The sequence below is a fragment of the Coturnix japonica genome, chromosome 9 (genome assembly GCF_001577835.2).
Source record: "Coturnix japonica isolate 7356 chromosome 9, Coturnix japonica 2.1, whole genome shotgun sequence".
In the NCBI taxonomy this organism is placed as follows: Eukaryota; Metazoa; Chordata; class Aves; order Galliformes; family Phasianidae; genus Coturnix; species Coturnix japonica.
Window position 1 is genome coordinate 10,497,777 of NC_029524.1, and position 20,106 is coordinate 10,517,882.

Here is a 20,106-nt window from a genome sequence, read left to right on the forward strand (position 1 = left end):
GTAATGTTGAACGTATGAAGGAAACCACATAGTTTTCCATTGCAAGTTATTTTACTTCACAAATTTTCCACCAGGGGGAAAATTCTGGGGCTTGAAAGGTCAAGACAACATTTTATCCTAAAGAGTTAGTCAATCAGTAGTTGAAAGGCATAATTAATTAGTAGTAAGTTATTTAATTTCAGAAGAAACAGGGATAAAGTAAGTCAGAATAAATGAAATAAATGAAGAGAAATAAAATCCAGTGAATGCATCACAGGTACACAAATGAGACCATTTATCATACGGTGGGCTCACTTGAAACCAAACCAAAATGAACCAGCGGAAAAGAAATCCAAAGCAAAGAAATACCTGAATAAAAAGTAAAGAAGCAAAATATAAAATAACAGCTGCAAAAATTATTGTGTGCTACTTCATCAAAATTAACATTCTAATAATAACATTATTATATATGTAACACAAGAATGATTAGCACATTTGCAACAGAGCAAAACAGACAAGAACTCTCTTCTTTCTGCTCCAACAGTATCAAAATAACTTAGAATAATACTGTTTACAGATCTTAATGTGAGTACAGGATGTCAAGTATTGCTAAGCCTCACTGTAAAGCTGCCTGCCTTCTTTTTTGTCTGTGTCTCATCCATCCCAGACTTTCTTCTCTGCCCCAGCCCACAACTACTGCTGCTTTACTACCAGCAAGACTCCAGCACATCCTGACCCCAGGATTTTACTATGGAGATTTTTCTCATTCCTATATGTCTGGCCTTTTCGTGCCTCTTTGAGCTTGTCTTTATCATAGTCCCATTGTGACAGTCCCCTATCCTCAGGAAGTCCTACAAGTACACCAAGTTGTTAATTATTGCTGCCCTGAGCCTACAAGCAGATCTACCATTTCTAAAGATTCCCAAAACGTTCTGTCAGCAGCTGTTTCCACCACTGATTTCATTGTTCATTTGTCTTGCTGTGCCCACAGCCCTCATACAAGGTCCTTCTTGACAGCTTACAAAAAGAAGCCTATTTTTCTACAGAGCAATAATACACAAACTAGCCTGATGCCTCTTTCCTCTGGGAATTTACAAACATAGTGCCACTGGCATCCCTAATTGTGCTGTTGTAGATAATTAAGCAACTTTCAGACTGCTTGTAGTTGCAACCGTCCTATTGTCTGAATTGCTTAAAAAGTATCTTATAACACACATGGTGAAAACCCATTATTGGCAGGAGAAAAAACCCAGCAGCTTATATAATGTTTTTTGTCTCTGCATTTTGTGATATTCTGAAGAGCTTTACCACAAGAAGTAGGCACATTTCTTCCAATGTGAACAACTCATCATGTGCCTTTATTACCTTACCATAGTTATCCCATTGGCAAGTGTCAGTTGAGGTATCCTTAGGGGTTTTATTAGTTATTCCTTTAATACCTGGGAAGGATCTGCTTTTGTTTCCTGCTTTGTATAAAGGAGGAATTCAACACAGGTCATGAGAGCAAAATGACTGCTCTTCAAGCCTTAATTTCTTTAAGAACCTGACCTCTCCAAACTACATGATGCTGGTCACTTCTCAAATTCTGTTCTGCCTTTGCCAAAATGCAGATGAACTGGCATGTTTCCAGGTATAGAAACAGGAGAGCACTGCTCGGAAAGGCATGGGGAGCACACACATTTGTGTACCACATGGGAATGCAGATGCCTAGGGAAGCACAGAGAAGAATAACTATGGAGGTCATGATTCGTGATCAAGCAGCACCTTTTTCACAATGGAGAACAAGCAAAGTAAGAATGCTTCCATAGTCACTTGTCTTTGTAGTCCCGCCATGAACACAGGGATGCTTTCTTCCCAACCATAGATATTCAGCATTTAGTCAAAGAACCGACCTTGTGACCAGCGGTGAGTTAGACATGAACACATGCAATTATTCCTCACAGCCTTCCTTTTTTTTTTTTTTTTTCTCTTTAAACCTTAATATTGGTATCAATAAGTAGCAGACTCAACCACTTTCTAAGATTCTCTGTTCATTTGTGTACCAGTCGTATTTTTTTTTTTCCTCAGACATTCAAAGATTTTCCTGCTGCAATAAAAAAAAAATGCTAAGGGAAGAGAAGGGCAATACCTTTTAGCATTTTATATCTTCTGAAGCTCTGTGTAAAAGGCCCCTCATTTTATCGCACACTGTTGGCATTAGTTGGAGCAGGAATCTCAATGTCAGCTGAGAGGACCCACGCACAGTCACCACAACCCCAGGAAGAAAAGAATTAACAGCCTTAAAAAATGGAAAAGTTTTAAAAAGAGATATTTTAAAAGGCTTTGACTCACAGCCAATGCTAAGACACTTAAAACTTGTATTTACTATTTAACGATTGAGATGAAGTATCATAATTCAGCAGCTTGGAATGGGACCTCTTACTGGGAGAGGCTAAAGAAGAAAACCAAACCAGTACAAAAGGAAACCCCCTCTAGGGAAGATCTCACACATTTGGACCTTGAGTCTAGTTAGAGTAGGCCAAAACCTGATACTTTTATCTCCAACCTTTGACCCTGACATCTGGAAACTTAGTTTGAGTCAAACAGAAGGAAGTTTTCTTTTCTATTTCAAATACTTTATAGAAGAAAATCTTCATGTATCTACAGTCAGCCCTGTTAGTACAAACTACTTTTATTTGTGCACTTGTAGTGAACTCTAAAATATGGAACATTTGCACAGGAAATGCATGCGTCAGAACTTTTGGGAAAAGAGAGTAACTTGGTGAGACTGGCACATTGTTCGATGCTTGTATGGGATCCAGATAACAGCCCAGATAAACATCTCCAAGGGGGTGCTGAAGAGTATAAAAGGTCCAGTTCCTTTGATGTTCTTAGATGTTCTCATTTAATAGCTATCAGCCCTGGTGCCAGAAATAACAACATGTTTAAACATTCTGTATCAAAACACAAATTAAATTCATTTAGCGTAACCTGTGTTTCCAAAGTTCGTTTTCATCTTTAGCTGGAACACTAAGTGTGATGTAACTCATGTTCTTCCTGGCAGTTATTTTCATTATTATGTTTATTACTCATTTAAGAGACGTTTTTTCTTTTTTTTTTTTTTTCCTTTTTTTTTTTTTTTTTTTTTAAACAGAGGGATTAATGAATTTAGACTGCACATTATAACATCAAAAGCTTTGGTTTCAAATAAGCCCATCTGAGCTACAGGAGATTTTCTCCCCTTATAGGAAGCTAAACAGGAACTTCAAAAACATATCTCTGTTAGAGTATTATTTTCTAGTTGACTGAAGTCATGGGTTTTATGTCAACCTGTTATATTTGCATATAATAAATGACTACTTATTTGTATTGTCCAAGCAACTCCTTTAACCCACAATCTGTTAAGAAGTCAGATGCTTTCCACAGATACCAGCTCTCTCCTCAAAAGGATTTCTGATCACGTGAAAGAACAGAAATAATAATAAAGGAACTTCTTGTTCATAATTCAAATGACTGTTTGAGATCAGTTCATCAGCGAGGAAAAAGATGCATGCAAGCATTTTAACATCATGCTGCTCAGACCATTAAACTACAACAGTTAGAATAAAACAGAGAACAAAGAGTACATTAATATGTAACATTTAGCAAAAATATTTGTAACCTGGGTATGTTTCTTTTGATCACAAAGCCTATTTACGAGTGAAATGATCATCTTCTCTCTCTCTTTTGGTTAATGGCAAATGTGTAAATTCACAATTGGAGTGCAAGCAGAGGTCACAGAAATCAGCCTGACTTGATATCTGAATGCAGAATTCTGCCAAATCTCCTGTTTAATAGATCTCCTAAGGATATATGAAGTTCCCCCTATAAGTGATTTTCACGAGAAATGTTAGAATACACTGCAGACTGAAATACCAGATAACACCAGGTAAAATATTTTACGTGTTTTCAGTGGGCATATACAACTTGACAGCATAGAATCATAAAATGTTTTGCATTGGAAGGCACCTCTAAGATCATCTAGTTCCAGCCCCCCTGATACAGGCAGGGATATCTTCCACTCAAAGCCCCATCTGTTAAGCATTGTCTTTAAAAGTCTGAAACGTCCCATTTAAATGTCAAATCTTCGCATTTACTTGTGCAGATGGAACATCTCCTGCATCAGAAGAAGACAATGGCTCCAGCTAAGAAAACTTAAACTTAGCAAATGCTTAACCTTTTGTTATCATGAAAACAAATCTTAAGGAGTTCACTAAGTAGGAAGTATCTGTACATATCAGATGACAAAACAAACGTCTTCTGTGAAAGTGTTACAAGTTCATTTACATAACTTGAAGTTGCTGCTGATAAATCCTATGAAAGCTCAAAGCAGTTATAAACAACTAGCAAATTACTCTTTGGAAGCAGCTTATTACCTAATTGTCTCAGGTCCAGAAAACATGCATCCCTGTAGGAGACATACACAAATGCAAAACCAGTCTATGATTTGTAACAATGAGAATGGAGGAGTTTTTTCTCCATTTTGTTTTACACGGGACTGAGTGGTGCCTACGTGCTTGCAGTTGCTGAGGTTTTAACATTGCTTCTCAAAACTAGTTCAGCAATCCCTATCCACCTATGGTTATAAAAGCACTCTTTGTGATACCTCTTTTAACGTGCAGCCTGCAGATGCTTGTCAGCCTCCGCTTTTCATAAAGGTGAAGACCAGAAGAAAACACCCATCTACCCATTTTCCTTTGCACTTTGGCAGCACAACCAGATCATCCCAATAAATACTTGTGTATCTGCAGAGAAAAATGAAGAAGTCACACATTATTTAGCTTAAAGGTTTTGTTTTCTGAAAACTCATGAGAGGTTTGGGATCTAATCATTTCCAAGTTCATATTTAGGCTGTATTGATACACATGCTCATAAAACTTAAACCATTACCAAACTTCACAATTAATTCTTCTTAATTTTACATCAGCACACTACACAATGCACTAGAAGATAAAAGGTCAGGTAATTTAGGTAATCTATCCTGAAAGGCTGTTAAGAGAGCAAGATAAACAATTCAACTGGAGAAGAATTGACCTATTTTACATAATTGATGAGAGAAGAAAGAGAAACTGATACCAAAGTTAGTGAAAACAAGCGGAGATAACAAAAATAAGTCCACATACTTACCTGCCTTTTAATACACAGGCCAAACAATAGAGATGGGAGGAATCTAATTCTCTCTTCACAACTCCAAAACTAAATAAATAGCAGAAGTGCTGAGCTAGATGGGCTTTTTCAGTTTCTAAAATTTCTAATGTCTCAACTCCAGCAAGGGGCATACTCTTCTTTTGAAGCCCAGACCTAGCATTAACATTTATGGCAGTTATGCACACATCAAAAGAAAAAACTAGTTTAAGCAATTTATGAATCTGAATCTCTCTGACCAATGCAAATGCAGGATTATCTATCAGAAAGTGCCAAAGCGCCAAAATTTGTCATATTATTTCTGCTTTTTAATATGTCTGAGGGAAAAAAATACAGAGAGGGAGAAATAGAATAAAGAGAAAAAGTGAGAATGAAAGGGGGTGGGAGACAAATAGAAGGGGAGAAAGGGGATGAAGGGGCATAGAGGAATACCTCTCCCCACCCCAATTTCAAGGCTATTTATAATCTTTTGTTTTTTGTATGTTTTCCTTACCATTTTGGGGACCAAATCCATATTTGTTTGTATTTACAACTATATCCAAGTACGTTAGCCTTCCTAAAAGACGTTATTGCTTTCTGTTCACTTAAGGAACCACTTGTACACGGCTGAAGTTCAAGATGTTTAAGCCTTGTGTACATAATGCCATGAAATACACGTACTAGCTTCCGTTCCTTTCAGTATCTTCAAAACCTACAAATTAATGTATGTTCCCACCATTATTTTCTGATTAAAAACCCTTGATCTTTCACATATGTGAAAAAGGATTCTTTGGTCATACAGTCCCATTAGAGAGCTGATTAAAGTAGTCCCTTATTCAGTTCTATTCCTTTCCAGCTTAATCTCTCAGAGAAATAATTTCCTTTCCCTTACTTCTTTCCCTTGACTATCTTTAATGGATTTTCCCCATACATATTCTCTTTTATGTGAGTAAATTTAAAAAAAAAAAAAAAAAAGGAAATTTAAGCTCTTCCTTTAGAGAAGCAAGGTGCTTTAGTGACCATCCAATAATTATCACTATGAAGTCATCATAGAACTGCTCTTGATCATAACGACAAAAATCCCCACTGAGATACTCTTTGAAAAAAAGATTCATATTCAATGGAAGGTCAATGAAGGAGAGATGTTTTCTAAATAAATAAATCCTGGGATCCACCAACACATACAGTTTGGCACCAGAGGTGTTTTCAGTACCTATTTCAGGTCATGCAATTTTATTCAGCCTCCAAGCAGAAACTTAAGGCTGGCCAAGTAAGCTTCCTCTAGAATACAGCCAATGGGAGGTTTCCTCAAAACGTGATTGATGTTCACATGGGGTTTGCTGAAGTACTAACAAAATATTAGTCAGACTGTCAGACAGGCAGAAACAGCACTGATACATACAGAAATAGATCTGCATCTTTAAAAATAAAAAAATAAAAAAATCACCATGCTAAAACAAAGATTTCCTTGTCAAAACTTCAAAGCCATGAACAAAAGTTAGTGTACGCAAGGCAGTTAATAAAACAAAATAACAAAAGTGGTAGCTGGTGTATTTGTTGTTATTCAGGTTAGTGACCAGATCAGATATGAAATAATAAATAATTTTAGATGTAAGCTAAAACATTTATTACAGGTGCTTAATCATGAAATTCTCTTAATCGGGACATTTCCCAGGGAACCAAATTAAACCTAATGATACTTAATGGCAAGGACTGCTGCTTAATTGGGATGGTAATTCCAGTTAATTGGGATGCCTGCAGGTGAGTAAATGGTACTCAAATAGAGATACTGTATCTGGCCTTCACTATGTTCAGACATTGGTGGTGCTTTGTCTTCTCTAAAACAGCTTCTCCTGTTACTGGATCAGCAAAGCAAAAATCACTCCTGTGCTCCCACTTTGGTCCTTTCAAACATTGCTTAAAGTTACAATCACTCTCAGGGCAGGCAGTGCAAGTCTTTGCTGAAAGCTACTGAATCTTTATTAGCATTTAATCACACCCAGCTACTTGCCTGACCAAGGAGATGCTTCTGACCAAGCCTTTAGATTTCATGTAGTTGTCAGAAAGATATTTGAATATTGTTGGTAGCAATTTCAACTACAAAGCAGCATGTCACAACCAAGTGGCTTCTGCATTGACATACGAGGACAAATTTATTACAAACCCCCCCCCCCCCCCCCCCAAAGATAAAAAACCCTACAGTAAATTGATTTTTCAATGCTAACAAACAGAAACACTCAAACCTACACGCTCAAGGCACACTCGATATTCCTTGCAGTTTTATTTCAGTCCATCACATCACATGGGCACACGCTATCTTTAGGTTGTTTTTATTTGTTTTCCCTTTTCACTGTTATTGAAATAAGCTCAAGTACTATGTAAGCTGCTACACAACATCAGACCTTGAAACTAAGCACTGCTAAAGACAGTCAACTTATTAGAAAGCTATATTTTCACTACTGCTATCCTCTGAGGGATGTGGCACACTGCACATAACTGCTATTCTACCTCTGCCTTAGCTGGAAGACAGGCAGGTTGACAGTCCTGTGGAAAAAGCTGTAGCCGCAGTTCCCTAGGGAGAGAACTGCTCTCTGCAGGATTCTGAAAGCTAAGCAGGGTGGCCTGACCAGAGCTGTCGCCCCTCACAAATCCAAACAAATCAACCAGCTGCTTGGGGAAGAAGGGAATCTTGGTCACTGTGGACCCTACAAAACTACTGCTGGCCACAAGCCCAAACTCCCCAGTGTGGAGCTAGGCTGTCCAGCTGGAAATGGATACCAGCAGCCAGCTGAGAGGTGGCGCAGGATCCAGCCTACTGGATACCAATGTCCCCATGTGAGCTCATTTCCAATTAGGGCCAGAAGCTCCATAGAAAAAAAAATCTTGTCTCCCATAGCAGCTTGCAATCACCTCTCTGTAAGCTTCAGTGGGGCTGCTGCAACCCAAGCAGTAATGACATGTAAGACAAGCTAACATCACAAGCTGGGACTCCCCCACATCCCATTTCTCACCAAAAGCAGGATGCTGCCTCTACCAGCAGAAAATTCTGGCCCCTGCTGAATTCCAATCCAGAACTGATTTTTCCCTTCTCACTCCAAGGAGAGGTTCATCATTTCAAGTTATTTCATAACAGAAATATACTGAACAAAAAAAGCCATTCAGCAAACGCTTGGAAGGGGCTGCTTTTTCTCTATGATAGTGTACCCCTTAGTAAAAAAGCACAGTGTATCACCATTCAAGCAGGTGAATGCCAGCAGTAGTTCAAGTTTGCTCAACCAGAGACTGCTACCTTTTCACATACCTCTGTCAGTGCACCGTTTTATTTCCAAAGCAGCACACAGTGAGGGATTTGATTCAGCTTTACAGTGGAAAGATCCACAGTGAGAAATTAGACACAGAGTAAAATATTAGCTAATAAAGACACTGAAGTCAGATTCTCAGCACTCTGGGTTTTGCGTTCTCAAGCATTTATAAGCTGCAGATACATTTGAAGTATCAACAATTGGCTCTTGCAAAAGGAAAATGAGATCAATAATTTAGGAAACAGTTTGATCTTTGTGGCAGAGCTGTTTAAAACAAGTGCCACCATTTAAATGCAATAACATTCTCAGGTGAAGAATTACAAAAGCTTTCACCTCAGTTTTTCTCCCTCACACCACTTTGTCACAGATAAATTAAAATAACTGGAAGTTAAATTACTTGACCAAAATTATCAAGATGTCTTTCAAGCTGCTGTTACTAACTCTCAGGTAGTTGTGCTCCTACCAAAATCTATATTGCAGTGACTACACTGGTTCTTAATTTCTTACTGACTGCATCACAGGATTGAGATAATTAAGACTGCATCTACAAAATATAAGTATATAATCACGGAGAAGTCTAAGTGGAAGCCATTTGTCACACTGATCTTACTCTTGAAGTTAGTTTGTCACAAGGTTTATCATAAAATATTCACAAAACTAGAAGAAAAATGGCATTTCTAATTTTTTCAGTCAACTGTTAACTCGAAGTAACAGCTTTTCCTCTTCTTCGGAGCATCCATGTGCAGAAAAATACAGTGTAAAGCTGTACAGTAAAGATTCATCCTACATGTAGGACTAGCTTGGATTCAATATCTCCCTACCAGTCTCCAGGAAATCACTGGTTTGAAGCCAAGTATATCTCTGGAGGAATAGAGCAGTATCAAACTATTTAAATCAACATGGATAATAAAACTATTTTTTCATTTTAAATTCCAGTTGGAAGAAAATGTTAACTGTGTTTTACTGGTAGATGGATGCTGCCAGTTTTAGAACAAAGAAAGTTGATGAGGACTGTTTATCCTCAAGAAATGCTGCTCTAGTAATGAGAACTTGCACAGACTGCCTGAACCCATCAGGAATTAGCTGAGGGATTTCAATGGACTCTACAGCAATTTTCACTGTGTAAGGGGGAGAAATGGAATGAGTTTAAATAAGTAAAATGTAAATTGATAATCATAATAATGATAAAGTTTAAATGTCAAAAAAGATTTTTGGTGAGCCAAAATTAATGAGGACAGCAAAGGAAAAAGGGGAAAAAAGAGAATGTAAACAATGAAAAGTCAAGACTATTAATGATAGAAATTAGTTATTGCAATGAAATACAAGGACTCAAAAATGATTGAGTCAGCAGGTGATCAAAAACATAAATGAATATTAAAATAATGAAGGACAATAAGTCAAGGTGAACTAAGTGAAAATCAAGCCAGAACGACTTTAAGGAATTAGTAATGAACAGAAAGGGACATCTCCTCAGCGGGTATAAATCCACCAGAGCTGTGCTGATTTAGACCAGCTGAAGAGGGGAATGCGTGCAGTCAATAAATACTGAAGAAAAAAAGCCACACAAAAAACAATCTTTCACTCCTGGATCCTAATTGAAAGAAAGAAAGCAGCCACCAAGGTAAGTTTCTGCCAGGAGTGCAACAAGCTAAAACTTTTCAGAGAAATTATTCCCATAGAAGTGCAGTCAGAAGCCTGACATTACTATCTCTAAACTCAGACCGCCCCACCAGGCTGCACTGCTCAACAAAATAAAATACAGAACACATGCAATTCTGAAACGTTTTGTTGAGTGTTTTTGGAAGCATAACAAATATTTCATACAAAATGTTTTAAATGGACAAAAATTAATAACTGAAAAGATGTTAAAAATCCATTTCAGGTTGGAAAACATTTCACTTGACCTAAAGTGGTTTGGTAGTTCATTTTGTTCTGCAAATTGAAAATCCATTCTTCTCACAGCTCTAGCTCAGACCGTTTATGAAGATTCTTATATTCGCTCTAATCTCAGAATCATCTGAAATACAATCAAAAACTATGTATTTCCAGTGTGTACAAGTGATTACCCTTTAAACAATGCAATACACATAGACAGAAAACCCTGTTCCAAATTCGACTGAGAACAAAACGATCTGTATTTATGTTTAAAAACAAATTCTTAAATGAATGAAAGATTACATGATATGAACCGTGAATGAACTTAGTATGAGAGACCACTTCCTATGTAGCTGACAAGACTTAGCAATGCAGTCACAGAAATAATTCCTGAAAAATATTTTTCAAACTATAACTCACAAAATTGACGTGATATTCTGAAACAAAGGAAGAAAGAAATCCCCGGATAAATGTCAAATATAATATCCTGATCTGCTGCTCTCTTATAGTCCTTAGCACAAACCTGATCAAAATATATAGTTGGCTGCAGAAAGCAGCTTTAAACAGAATGGAAATAGCATGAACAAAAAGCACAGACACTACACAACATGGAAAGAGTGCTTGTACGTGAAGTACTACAGTAATCAGGAGAGACTATGAAATAATTGTATTTTCTGTGCTATAGACAAGCAAGAAACCACAGTGTTTCCTTCCCTTCTCTTGTCTCTGGGTGTTCATAATGACCAAGGCCGCTAAAATCAACAGGTGTACGTCTATGAGAAATCTGGTGCAACTGAGTAGCGAATTTGCCTCTAGACCCTAACAGTAGGAATCCATTTGCATCACTTCAGTTCTTTCTACCGCATAATACATTCATACTTAATTTTGCCATTTCATCTGGAAGTGTTATTGTTTTAATAGATATTCCAATATCTGCAGATCAGACCTTTACTTGACTGTCACAGCCTGAGGATGTCCCAACAGAGAAGCTGAAAGAATTAGCACACCCAGACTCTTTTCCATCTCTAACACTGACTTGATTATTTGCTCCTGCACTTGCAACACCACATCATGTTTTGCTTTACAAACGTTCATTAAGTGCTTATAAAAGAATTCAAAGAATTCTAAGTTTTGCAGAGGGAAATGATTACCAACATTCAATATTATTAAAAATAGCATGTGGAATAAGCTAAAGCAATCTATTTCAATTTAAGTCAATATAAATATTTCTTTTGTAACACAATCTTCCTGCTCACTGCTGGTAAATGGCTGCATTCTAAGACTGGTTTAATAAATTGTCCACACAGTCACAATTGCATCATGTACATTTTAAACAAGAATAAAGCCAGAAGCTGACTCGAATTCCACCCTCCTTCGCCTCACTCAGCAAACTCCTCAGTAATGTACATTTTCAATTACTCTCCATTCAAAATTCAACAATTCAACAAACTGTCATATTAGCAACAATTGTGTCTCATTGGCAAAACCTAACACTATTATTACACAGAAACTGTCAGCACTGAAATAGTGTCATTTCTCATTGAAAGGAATGTTCTTGTAGAGTTTCATCCAGCAGCAATGGATGGCACAATTTAGGTTATATAGCTTCTAAGCAGAACAGGGTCATTTAAATATCATTTCCAAGCAATCACTAGCTCTGCCTCAGAAAATATAGTAGCATCCAACATCTAATTATTATCCTGGAACATTCTACATACCGTATCTCAGAACAACATGAAAATGAACTTCTGTTTGTCTCTTCAAACATGGAATAGTTTAATATTATGATAAATCAGACTGATCTAAAATTAATATCTATCAAGTGCAGAATATTATTATACAAATTTATAGAACACATTCTAGTACAACGAATTACCTTGCTAATGAGGGCTGAAATATAACAGAGCAGCTAATAGACAGACTCTTTAACTCATGTAATATAAGTTATGCCCTAGTCAGTTACTTATTTTAATCAGGTGAAGTATTATTATACTACGTTTTCAAGTTCCTTAGGGAGATAGTATTTCCTCTGGCAGAAACCAAGGTTACTTGGTCATCTTCATCAACGGAGGCTGTCACCTAAATTACCTCACAGTTACTACTGGTTTGGGAATACACAGAGCAATTACTAATGGCCAGCTGATGGAGGTAAGTTGCAGCCTCCCTGCCTCTAACCCCTTCTGTGGGGTATAATATATACTATGATGTAATTTATTTCCTGAAATGAGAGGGGTAAGTTGTCTCAGATATACTCTATCCAAATAGGTAGTAAGCACAGAAATGCTCATCCCTCATCTCTTGTTTATAAGTTTATACTGTGTGTGTTCAAAATGAATACAATACTGGGGAAAAAAATTATCCAAAATCTGCTAGAGATACATTGGCTCTATGGAACTTCAGGAAGGCCAGAAACATCATTCTAGGAATGGGAAAAGAAAAACTACTACCAAGTGAGTAGAGAATCACATATGATTAAGGTGGAATTCACTTCTGAACTGTGTGAAATATTTGCAACAGAACACGATGAAACTATCTCATATACGATAGACTTCATGTGGTGTTATATGCTAGCATGCAGAAGAACTACTGAAGTTATTGAAACTCAAGTAGTAGCCAGGATGCAGTTTCGTACCCAGCATAGCTCTGTCTCTAGATCTGAAAGGCTTAATTATATTTTCAATTTTCCTCAACACTAAACTCAAAGTTAAACTGTTGTCCAGTGAATGACACTCAGGAAAATGGTTGCAGCAACCTTAACATACGAAAACCACAGCGCTTAGCACAGCTCTTTTCTGCTAATGCAGACCCAGTCACATATGGTGCTCCTTTTATCCTAAAACAAAGATAAATTCATGTGCGAGAACAAAGAGATATGCATGTCATTTGGTGTTTTTTTACAAAAGAAAAAAAAAAAGTTTCTGGTTTTCCCATGTCAGCAATCAGAGCTTTAAATCCATGAAAGGAGATTTGCATTCATTACTTAACCACAAGGCAAGACAACATTTTTAGAAAGCATCCGAGATTGACTAAACTTCCCCTTGGGTCTCCTTTCAGACATATCTTCAACCCTTCGCACAACAAACATTCCACCAGAAAAACACATCTGCGAGGATTTAAGATCTCTGCAATGCTCCTTATTAGCATATTATTTTCCTAGCCCACCCCCAATCAATAATACTTACCTTTCTCTTACAGTACTTGATAGTTCTTAATCCATCCTGCAGTATCTCACTCAGCCTGCAGCTCTGGATGTGTCCTGATTTTAGAGCTTGTCAACCCTGAACGTATTTCAGATAATTGTATGATTCTCTCCCTAAATCCACCAGCAATTTCGGAAACTTGCATTACAAATAAAATTATGAATTTCCTTAGCTTCAAAACTGCTGTTATTAATTATTACCGTGGAAAATGTTATTTAGTGACTTAGGGCCTGATTCTGTTACCATCGAACTACTCAGTGGCAGGACTCACAGAAGTAGGATCGGGCTTTTTGCTTCCAAAGGATTAAGTAATCATTAGTAGAGTTTAATTGGACCTTATAATACAATTCTGCTTACCTCAGACATCCTGTAAGACATCAGCACATTCATATACTGAACTGTGGTGCTGAGAAACTGAGCACTGAGATAAAGCTGAAGGGTTTGTTGTTTTGTTTTTTTTTAATTCCTTCTGCATTCTGTGCTGTATGTCAGTGATGGCAGCTGCTGCGGCAAGTGCTGGAAAAGGAATTGCTGCAGGTAAGTCCTGGTGTACAGCCTGGTGCTGGGCACAATTTCTCACAAGCACAGCAAGACAAGTTGGGTAATCTAAAGAAACTGAGTAGTGGAGTAGATATTTTTGGCAGAAGATGGGTCAGGAGCAGGGCTTTAAACGCCTTCTTAAACTTCTTCTAGTTCTGCCAAAACTGCCACTACACTAAAAATGGCATTAATCACCCATAAGGCAAACAGGAAAAAGCTGCACATGTAGGCTTTCAGGGTATATTAAAATTGACCTTTGCAGCATGAAGATTTAAGTTTCATTCTGGGAAACTATAGCTTGTATGCCACATCAACTGCAGCATACCCCAGACTCCCAATGAAGTGGCTTCACATGTGAAGTTAGGTATTTATGTAAGATACAACTCCATGCAGGGTTATCTCTCTGACCGTAAACTCCCTGGACCACATTACAGCTCCATCATTATCCTTTACTAAATAGAATCCATGGTTGCAACTAATACCACAATAACTGCTTGCTGAGATCTGCATCTCAAAACAGGAGAAGAGCACTTGGATTCTGTTCCTATGTTACTATTGTGATTTATAAACTATAGCACTTCCTACACTACATATACAACTGCTTTATCTCATTTCTGGGTGGAACATGGGAGGCTATTTACCTTACAGATCTATTTCATATGGTTTTAATTACTTCTGGTGGCTGCACATTCAGAATCCACTTTGGCAATCACAGCCATGTGTTGACATGTAAGTCTACACAGATGTAAGCCAGAATTTACTTTGTCGACAAAATCTAACATCCGATCCCCTTTCTCAGAAGCATTAGTAAAAGTAAAACTCCATTATGAACTTAAATGGCAACTATGTAAACCTTACCTAAACATTATATCACTTCAAAATCACTACCAGTGTTCAAGAATGTCACAGAGTATGTCTACATTAGCATTTCATTTCAAATCAAGAATGTGTTTTGCTTCCTAGACATAGCCATTCTCCACATTTATCCTGAATTCTCAGACTGCACAAAATGGATTCCTATTGGATGCAACTGTGCTAGAAAATGAGCTCTCAGCACATCAACAGTGCATCAGCTACTACTAATAGGACCAGAAGAGAGTTAGATGTAGCAGTTTCCCCTACATCCACGTGATGTATGTTGGCTCCTCAGACCCAGCTGTAATACCTTACAGATTAGGTTCTGCTTTTAGAAGTTGTCAGAACACAGAGGCATTCATATTTTTTGCCAGTTATATTCCTCTATATCACTACCTTCATAAACATCTTGGTACTTCCTCTCAATAAGATGACTGATCAGATAGTCCTCTTCTAAACAAGCACAAGTTCATTGTTACACACGCATTAATTATTACATGCTTCTAATTCCAAACCGTGTTTCAAAGATGTAACGAATTGATGATGGAAAGCACACTAGGGTTTTATATTAGCCACTGCTAAGTTAAATATACCTTCACTCTAAACACATTCTCTAGGTTTTGGTTTTCTGCGTGGTTGTTTAAGAAGATATTTAGCACTGACTTTCAATGTACGTATTATTGCAGCCTCTCAACTAGCACTGCAACTCTTCAGTTGTTGATTTTCATTAAATCTCCTATAAAACCAGTTCTTACATTGAGATACTAATGATATCCAAATGTCTTTTTTACTCACTATTTCCAAACTCTATGGCAATTTGCAAAGCCCCTTTCATTCCTTTGTTTAGTTTCACTAATCCAAGATGAAGATCCTAAAGTTTCCCACGTGGTCGTTAATTAATAGCTGACACAGATACACAAACACACTCAAACTAATGCTGGATGTCAACCAATAGGCCTAAAGCCCCTCAGGATTTTTTTTGACAGTCCTTTAAAATTATCACTTACAGAACTTTTGCTTATTTACCCTCAAAACTTTTTAGTCCAAAGCGACCAGAATGCCACTTTCTCCTTTAAAAGGTGTTATAATATAATGAAGGAAAATGATTATGTTTTATGATTTTTTTTTCTGTTCTGCTCACTAAAGAAATATGTCAGATGCATCCAGGACACATTCTCCGATATACTCAAATCTCAGTCTACAGTTCTGTGAAGAACTTTCATAGGAAAACTCTACTTTATACTAAATTGTTCCCTTTTCCAAGGGTAAGTTATTACATGTATGGGAAAAACAGGCCAATGTCCCATATTAAACTGGAAAAATAATTTACATACTTCCCACTGGATAATAGATATTAATTCAGTTGTGTACAGCTGCTCTGCTGCACCATTACATGTGCACATGATGACTTCCTTGACATCTACATTAGCTGCATTAACGAAGATGTCAGAATATGTGTTTCTTTAAAGACAGCACGAGAATGCTTTCACTCTTCCTAATACTACTTCCTCCTTGCCATGATTTAGGAAGGCTGTTTCTGTTTATAGCAAAACACAAGGGATCTCCAATCATTCTTTATGGAGGCTCACATCAGTATGTGCTGTAACAAATATTCCAATAAGCTATTGGAAGTTTGCTGAGGACGGTGTTTGGAGCACGTTACTTTTTTTAGGAGTGACGCTCATAACCACAAAGGGAGCATCACTGCAAAGAACAACCTTCTCTCTCCTGTAATCTCACCCTAGAACTAAAAGGGACCAAGCCACATAGCAGTCATATCAGTGTTATCACAACTTAGACAACATTAAATAGAAAGGTGCCTACCTGAAGAAATCCATCTGAAGAAATCTTTATTAGCTATTCAGCATCTCTTGGATAAGTGAAGGGATAATCAGTTAAGTAAGAAAGTCTGAAGTAGCTTGGAATCTTCTGTGAAGAATAATTTAAAAACTGTTATAAAAAGTGATACATCAGCAAAGCTGAGTAAGATGAGATTAAAAAGGTTTTGAGATCCTGGATATCTCAGATACATCCTGTGTCTCCCATTCAGTGGGATACATAGCATAGCAATTTTCCAAAGGTTTTACTGTACCACATAGGACTGAGCTTATTCAGCGTGGCAGTGGGAAGTAAATTTCACAGAATAGCTCTGATAATGTAACAGGGAAAAGATTATTTTCAAGTTTGTCTGAAAGAAAAGAAAAAGCGTGGGTGTTCTTTTAAAACAACAACAAAAAAAAAAGTGAAAAAGGTGTAATTACTTCATAGCAGTTAGTATAAGTAACAATACTGAACAAATTGCAGTGATTACAAAGTCCCCTATAAATACGGGTAGCACTATTCTTGACAATAATTAGTGTACAGCATCTCCTCAATAGTATCATGATTAATATTTATTCTGATGTTGTTTTTGTTCTGAGAGATAGGAGGGGACAAAAAAGAAGGGAGATAATCTTTTAGAGAGCTGAGTATGTTTGCAAAGCAGAACAAAAAATAACAAAAAAAAAATCCATTTTCTTTTTCTGCTTACTGTCATTTCCCCCTCCCCTCAAAAAGGCAATGCAAATGGTGCTTTACTGGTTTTAAAAGTAAAGCCAGAAATTATGTGGAGTTGGGACTGCTGAATTATTCATGAGTTCTGATTGAATGGGATCATTATCTCTGGCCTTACAAGCTAATAAATACTGTCTAATGTCTGGGTACTGTTTTGATCTAATAGTGTCAGAGGGGAAAAAAAAAAAAGATTTCTTTTTTGCAAGCTAGAGCCTAAATTAGGGAGGAGCTCCCTGATGAGTTCATTGCAGGAAAGTGATGGTCTTTTTTTTTCCCCACTCCCATTGACTACAAGGCTCACTTTGTGGTTCTCAGTTTAATTTCCTGCAAAGGCATTTTAACTTGGGTGTGAGGTTAAGATGTTGCTTAGTGGTGTCTATTTTCAGTACATACATCCCCACCTCCCTATCTTTCTAATCTCTTGCATCTCACAGTATCAGATTCCCCAAAACCAGAGTACTTCCACAGAGTCAGATGGAGCAAAGTAATTATTCTGCCTCATCTTCTGCCTGTCAGCAACCACAGAACCTTAAATTGCATTGTTCCCTGTTTTATTTCATATTGATTGCTGTGAGTCTACTGGATTTAATGTCACTATATACTAAATGCGTTGTATAGAACCTGATTAAAGGTTCTGATCAGACTTCTCAAGAAAGGAGATAAATTTGTTAGAGATGCAGTGCCAAACATTGTAAGGTTTGAAAGAACAAGAAAAGATTCTAAACCCATACAAATAAAAACCAGTCTATTTCATTGGACAGTGTGTCATATTTGTTCTTGAGCATTACCTTTAGAATGCAACTTGCTCCAATAAGAGGAAATAATTAGGATATTATTACAAGTTTTAAAACCTCTCATAATTAGATAGGGATTAGTAACTTCGTTTTCATATGATTAACACAATAAAACCCATTTTTCCCCAAAGTAATCGGAGGCCTATTAAACAACATGAGATCATATATCAAGGGGCCTTTTAGTAATTCAGTAGTTTGTAACATTTATGCAGACTGAAAGCCTACCACAAAACAGCTGGCTTCCTTCTATCACGAAAATAACTCAGTTTGGGGTGCATTTATTTTGTCGTCTAACACAATCCTCAAAATCATACCATTTAATTAAGGATATTTTAAACAAGAGAAGTGTGTGAACAGCTAGGGGAGAAGTGTGAACACATTCTCAAGTAGTGTGTCAGTAATGGAGCTCTCTGCTGTTGTCAGTTCAGCATGGGAGGATCCACCTGCTATATCAGGATTTTAGGGAGTATCTCCTAATAATCAGCACATTGCAAGCTTAGAAATGTTTATAGCTTTATGGTATTTCATTAGTAAAATCGTGTTAGATGCTTAGCTCTGTTATAATAACCAGGCTAAATATGAAGCAAATTATTGACACATTTGCACTTTGTACACACAGTTCATAAACAATAAGTAATAAAGAACAGATGCAATGTAAATTTAGCTTTCTGGGTCTATTCAGCAGAATGATTCCCCAAACATTACCTTTTTGGTCTCCCTTTTTAGTGCTTATAACTGCAGCAAAAATACGAAATGGTTCCTTCTGTTGCTATTTAGGTAGTGACATGATTCTGGCTTTTCTGCATATGATGCCAGCCATTGCCATCAATGAGACCTTCGCAAAGTAACCATTATCTGTCACACTCCTGGACCAAAATAACAAATAATATGCCTGGAGGTGCTGCGTTTTGTGACTGCTAGTTTCCCTGCATGGCATATGCCTTGATAGACTCAGATGAGAGGCGACTGCACAGAACTGTGATTGTGAGATGACTTAGCAGAACCCGTGATCATGTCCTAATGGCCTCCTGCAGAGGGAAACAGGGGTAATTGTTTGTCGGGAAGGAACACATCTGTAAGGAGGCATCCTCTGCAAACCAAGCAGCCATGTGGAAAAAAGAAAGGGAGAATCAGAGTGCTGCAAGGCTGCACTTGAACATAAAACAAAAAAACAAAAAAAAAAGAGTAACAGAACAAGGTGAAAAAATAAATGAAGTATTAAATGACCAGGCTAAAAAGCTGCCACAACTGTGTGCTATGTTAAAAATAAAGGAGGTCATTTTCAGACAGCTTTGTTCTTTTAAAAAGACCAGGTGAAATTCTGTGAGTCTCAGCAAGGAAAGTTATAGTAACAAATCTGTGAAATGTAAACACATTCCCCTGCAGCAGAAGTGGTCACAGAGCAAACAGCCTTCCTGTATGCGTTCATTTGTATCAAGGTGCCATCATAGCCTTCAACTCCTTTGCTGCAAAATTTTCTCCTTTCAGCTTTTTAATCTTCTGTTTACTTTCCATGTGATCAGTGCATAGAAAACTGACATGCTCCCAACATCCTTTCTAGAGCAAAGCTATTGGATTTGAGAAATGAGAAACCATCAATGTCAAGCCAGGCAATTAGGGCATCAGTCACATCAGTGGGAACTTGCTTTTAATGTCAACTGGGGCAGAAACAGGCCCTTAGAGTATATTAAGGACCTTACTTTATACCCTTTCAGCATATTCTATTTGATCAGAAATAAACTGGAGCAAACAAGCTAATTAATCACTTACAGAACTAATTCCCCAGACCTTTCAGTCTACATCTTAATTGTTTATTTTCTAATGACAGAATAGCAAACATACTAATCTCAACAGAAGTATTATTTC

General features: G+C 37.3%; 1 long non-coding RNA gene across 2 annotated transcripts in view; it reads right to left on the minus strand.

Annotated features, from left to right (window-relative positions):
- Nucleotides 1–13,950: 13,950 nt before the first annotated feature.
- LOC107318113 overlaps nt 13,951–20,106 on the minus strand; it is a 51,761-nt gene continuing 45,605 nt past the window's right edge. For both annotated transcript variants that reach the window (XR_004308444.1, XR_004308445.1), the window contains exons 6-7: nt 16,718–16,822; nt 13,951–14,014 (exon numbers count right to left, since the gene is read on the minus strand). This is a non-coding gene — a long non-coding RNA (uncharacterized LOC107318113). The remainder of the gene's footprint in view (nt 14,015–16,717; nt 16,823–20,106) is intronic.